Genomic DNA, 5,742 nt, shown 5'->3' with positions numbered 1-5,742 from the left:
GTTGTCCCACGTTGTCCCACGTTGTCCCACGTTGTCCCACGTTGTCCCACGTTGTCCCACGGTGTCCAACGGTGTCCAACGATGTCCAACGGTGTCCAACGGTGTCCCACGATGTCCACCGATGTCCAACGGTGTCCAACGGTGTCCAACGGTGTCCAACGGTGTCCAACGGTGTCCAACGATGTCCAACGATGTCCAACGATGTCCAACGGTGTCCCACGTTGTCCCACGTTGTCCCACGTTGTCCCACGGTGTCCAACGGTGTCCCACGTTGTCCCACGTTGTCCCACGTTGTCCCACGGTGTCCAACGATGTCCAACGGTGTCCAACGGTGTCCCACGGTGTCCAACGGTGTCCCACGTTGTCCCACGTTGTCCCACGTTGTCCCACGTTGTCCCACGTTGTCCCACGTTGTCCAACGATGTCCAACGGTGTCCCACGTTGTCCCACGTTGTCCCACGTTGTCCCACGTTGTCCCACGTTGTCCCACGTTGTCCCACGTTGTCCCACGTTGTCCCACGTTGTCCCACGGTGTCCAACGGTGTCCAACGATGTCCAACGGTGTCCAACGGTGTCCCACGATGTCCACCGATGTCCAACGGTGTCCAACGGTGCCCAACGGTGTCCAACGGTGTCCAACGATGTCCAACGATGTCCAACGATGTCCAACGGTGTCCAACGATGTCCAACGATGTCCAACGGTGTCCCACGATGTCCAACGATGTCCAACGATGTCCAACGGTGTCCAACGGTGTCCCACGTTGTCCCACGTTGTCCCACGTTGTCCCACGGTGTCCAACGATGCCCAACGGTGTCCCACGTTGTCCCACGTTGTCCCACGTTGTCCCACGTTGCCCCACGTTGTCCCACGTTGTCCCACGTTGTCCCACGTTGTCCCACGTTGTCCCACGTTGTCCCACGTTGTCCCACGTTGTCCCACGGTGTCCAACGGTGTCCAACGGTGTCCAACGGTGTCCAACGATGTCCAACGGTGTCCAACGGTGTCCCACGGTGTCCAACGGTGTCCCACGTTGTCCCACGTTGTCCTACGTTGTCCCACGGTGTCCCACGTTGTCCCACGTTGTCCTACGTTGTCCCACGTTGTCCCACGTTGTCCCACGTTGTCCCACGTGGTCCCACGTGGTCCCACGGTGTCCAACGGTGTCCAACGATGTCCAACGGTGTCCAACGGTGTCCCACGATGTCCAGCGGTGTCCCACGATGTTCACCGATGTCCAACGGTGTCCAACGGTGTCCAACGGTGTCCAACGATGTCCAACAATGTCCAACGATGTCCAACGGTGTCCAACGATGCCCAACGGTGTCCCACGTTGTCCCACGTTGTCCCACGTTGTCCCACGTTGTCCCACGTTGTCCCACGTTGTCCCACGTTGTCCCACGTTGTCCCACGTTGTCCCACGTTGTCCCACGTTGTCCCACGTTGTCCCACGTTGTCCCACGTTGTCCCACGGTGTCCAACGGTGTCCAACGGTGTCCAACGGTGTCCAACGATGTCCAACGGTGTCCAACGGTGTCCCACGGTGTCCAACGGTGTCCAACGGTGTCCCACGGTGTCCAACGATGTCCCACGTTGTCCCACGTTGTCCCACGTTGTCCCACGTTGTCCCACGTTGTCCCACGTTGTCCCACGTTGTCCCACGTTGTCCCACGTTGTCCCACGTTGTCCCACGGTGTCCAACGGTGTCCCACGTTGTCCCACGTTGTCCCACGTTGTCCAACGATGTCCAACGGTGTCCAACGGTGTCCCACGGTGTCCCACGTTGTCCCACGTTGTCCCACGGTGTCCAACGATGTCCAACGGTGTCCAACGGTGTCCCACGGTGTCCCACGTTGTCCCACGTTGTCCCACGTTGTCCCACGTTGTCCCACGTTGTCCCACGTTGTCCCACGTTGTCCCACGTTGTCCCACGTTGTCCCACGTTGTCCCACGTTGTCCCACGTTGTCCCACGTTGTCCCACGTTGTCCCACGGTGTCCAACGGTGTCCAACGGTGTCCAACGGTGTCCAACGATGTCCAACGGTGTCCAACGGTGTCCCACGGTGTCCAACGGTGTCCAACGGTGTCCAACGGTGTCCCACGGTGTCCAACGGTGTCCCACGTTGTCCCACGTTGTCCCACGTTGTCCCACGTTGTCCTACGTTGTCCCACGGTGTCCCACGTTGTCCCACGTTGTCCCACGTTGTCCCACGTTGTCCCACGTTGTCCCACGGTGTCCAACGGTGTCCAACGATGTCCCACGGTGTCCAACGGTGTCCAACGATGTCCAACGGTGTCCAACGGTGTCCCACGTTGTCCCACGTTGTCCCACGTTGTCCCACGTTGTCCCACGGTGTCCCACGTTGTCCCACGTTGTCCCACGTTGTCCAACGGTGTCCCACGTTGTACCACGTTGTCCCACGTTGTCCCACGTTGTCCCACGATGTCCCACGTTGTCCAACGATGTCCAACGGTGTCCCACGTTGTCCCACGTTGTCCCACGTTGTCCCACGTTGTCCCACGTTGTCCCACGGTGTCCAACGATGTCCAACGGTGTCCCACGGTGTCCAACGATGTCCAACGGTGTCCCACGTTGTCCCACGTTGTCCCACGTTGTCCCACGTTGTTCCATGGTTTCCCACGTTGTCCCACGTTGTCCCACGTTGTCCCACGGTGTCCAACGATGTCCAACGGTGTCCAACGGTGTCCCACGGTGTCCAAAGGTGTCCCACGTTGTCCCACGTTGTCCCACGTTGTCCCACGTTGTCCCACGTTGTCCAACGGTGTCCAACGGTGTCCAACGGTGTCCCACGTTGTCCAACGTTGTCCCACGTTGTCCCACGTTGTCCCACGTTGTCCCACGTTGTCCCACGTTGTCCCACGGTGTCCAACGGTGTCCAACGATGTCCAACGGTGTCCAACGGTGTCCCACGTTGTCCCACGTTGTCCCACGGTGTCCAACGATGTCCAACGGTGTCCCACGTTGTCCAACGGTGTCCGACGTTGTCCCACGTTGTCCCACGTTGTCCCACGTTTTCCCACGTTGTCCCACGATGTCCCACGTTGTCCCACGTTGTCCCACGTTGTCCCACGTTGTCCCACGGTGTCCCACGTTGTCCCACGTTGTCCCACGTTGTCCCACGTTGTCCCACGTTGTCCCACGTTGTCCCACGGTGTCCAACGGTGTCCAACGATGTCCCACGGTGTCCAACGGTGTCCAACGATGTCCAACGGTGTCCAACGGTGTCCCACGTTGTCCCACGTTGTCCCACGTTGTCCCACGTTGTCCCACGGTGTCCCACGTTGTCCCACGTTGTCCCACGTTGTCCAACGGTGTCCCACGTTGTCCCACGTTGTCCCACGTTGTCCCACGTTGTCCCACGATGTCCCACGTTGTCCAACGATGTCCAACGGTGTCCCACGTTGTCCCACGTTGTCCCACGTTGTCCCACGTTGTCCCACGTTGTCCCACGTTGTCCCACGTTGTCCCACGGTGTCCAACGGTGTCCAACGGTGTCCAACGGTGTCCAACGATGTCCCACGGTGTCCAACGGTGTCCCACGGTGTCCAACGGTGTCCAACGGTGTCCAACGGTGTCCCACGGTGTCCAACGGTGTCCCACGTTGTCCCACGTTGTCCCACGTTGTCCCACGTTGTCCTACGTTGTCCCACGGTGTCCCACGTTGTCCCACGTTGTCCCACGTTGTCCCACGTTGTCCCACGTTGTCCCACGTTGTCCCACGGTGTCCAACGGTGTCCAACGATGTCCCACGGTGTCCAACGGTGTCCAACGATGTCCAACGGTGTCCAACGGTGTCCCACGTTGTCCCACGTTGTCCCACGTTGTCCCACGTTGTCCCACGGTGTCCCACGTTGTCCCACGTTGTCCCACGTTGTCCAACGGTGTCCCACGTTGTACCACGTTGTCCCACGTTGTCCCACGTTGTCCCACGATGTCCCACGTTGTCCAACGATGTCCAACGGTGTCCCACGTTGTCCCACGTTGTCCCACGTTGTCCCACGTTGTCCCACGTTGTCCCACGGTGTCCAACGATGTCCAACGGTGTCCCACGGTGTCCAACGATGTCCAACGGTGTCCCACGTTGTCCCACGTTGTCCCACGTTGTCCCACGTTGTTCCATGGTTTCCCACGTTGTCCCACGTTGTCCCACGTTGTCCCACGGTGTCCAACGATGTCCAACGGTGTCCAACGGTGTCCCACGGTGTCCAAAGGTGTCCCACGTTGTCCCACGTTGTCCCACGTTGTCCCACGTTGTCCCACGTTGTCCAACGGTGTCCCACGGTGTCCAACGGTGTCCCACGTTGTCCCACGTTGTCCCACGTTGTCCCACGTTGTCCCACGGTGTCCCACGTTGTCCCACGTTGTCCCACGTTGTCCCACGTTGTCCCACGTTGTCCCACGTTGTCCCACGGTGTCCAACGGTGTCCAACGATGTCCCACGGTGTCCAACGGTGTCCAACGATGTCCAACGGTGTCCAACGGTGTCCCACGTTGTCCCACGTTGTCCCACGTTGTCCCACGTTGTCCCACGGTGTCCCACGTTGTCCCACGTTGTCCCACGTTGTCCAACGGTGTCCCACGTTGTCCCACGTTGTCCCACGTTGTCCCACGTTGTCCCACGATGTCCCACGTTGTCCAACGATGTCCAACGGTGTCCCACGTTGTCCCACGTTGTCCCACGTTGTCCCACGTTGTCCCACGTTGTCCCACGTTGTCCCACGTTGTCCCACGTTGTCCCACGTTGTCCCACGTTGTCCCACGTTGTCCCACGTTGTCCCACGTTGTCCCACGTTGTCCCACGTTGTCCCACGTTGTCCCACGTTGTCCCACGTTGTCCCACGGTGTCCAACGGTGTCCAACGGTGTCCAACGGTGTCCAACGATGTCCAACGGTGTCCAACGGTGTCCAACGGTGTCCAACGGTGTCCAACGGTGTCCAACGGTGTCCCACGGTGTCCAACGGTGTCACACGTTGTCCCACGTTGTCCCCCGTTGTCCCACGTTGTCCCACGATGTCCCACGTTGTCCAACGATGTCCAACGATGTCCAACGGTGTCCCACGATGTCCAACGATGTCCAACGATGTCCAACGGTGTCCAACGGTGTCCAACGATGTCCAACGGTGTCCCACGATGTCCAACGATGTCCAACGGTGTCCCACGTTGTCCCACGTTGTCCCACGTTGTCCCACGGTGTCCAACGATGTCCAACGGTGTCCCACGTTGTCCAACGGTGTCCGACGTTGTCCCACGTTGTCCCACGTTGTCCCACGTTTTCCCACGTTGTCCCACGATGTCCCACGTTGTCCCACGTTGTCCCACGTTGTCCCACGTTGTCCCACGTTGTCCCACGTTGTCCCACGTTGTCCCACGTTGTCCCACGTTGTCCCACGGTGTCCAACGGTGTCCAACGATGTCCAACGGTGTCCAACTGTGTCCCACGTTGTCCCACGTTGTCCCACGTTGTCCCACGATGTCCCACGTTGTCCAACGATGTCCAACGGTGTCCCACGTTGTCCCACGTTGTCCTACGTTGTCCCACGTTGTCCCACGTTGTCCCACGTTGTCCCACGTGGTCCCACGTGGTCCCACGGTGTCCAACGGTGTCCAACGATGTCCAACGGTGTCCAACGGTGTCCCACGATGTCCAGCGGTGTCCCACGATGTTCACCGATGTCCAACGGTGTCCAACGGTGTCCAACGGTGTCCAACGGTGTCCAACGA

The sequence above is a fragment of the Bombus terrestris genome, unplaced genomic scaffold, assembly GCF_910591885.1.
Source record: "Bombus terrestris unplaced genomic scaffold, iyBomTerr1.2, whole genome shotgun sequence".
Taxonomy (NCBI): domain Eukaryota; kingdom Metazoa; phylum Arthropoda; class Insecta; order Hymenoptera; family Apidae; genus Bombus; species Bombus terrestris.
The sequence above is the reverse complement of the archived record's forward strand: the minus strand, read 5'-3'. Positions refer to the sequence as shown.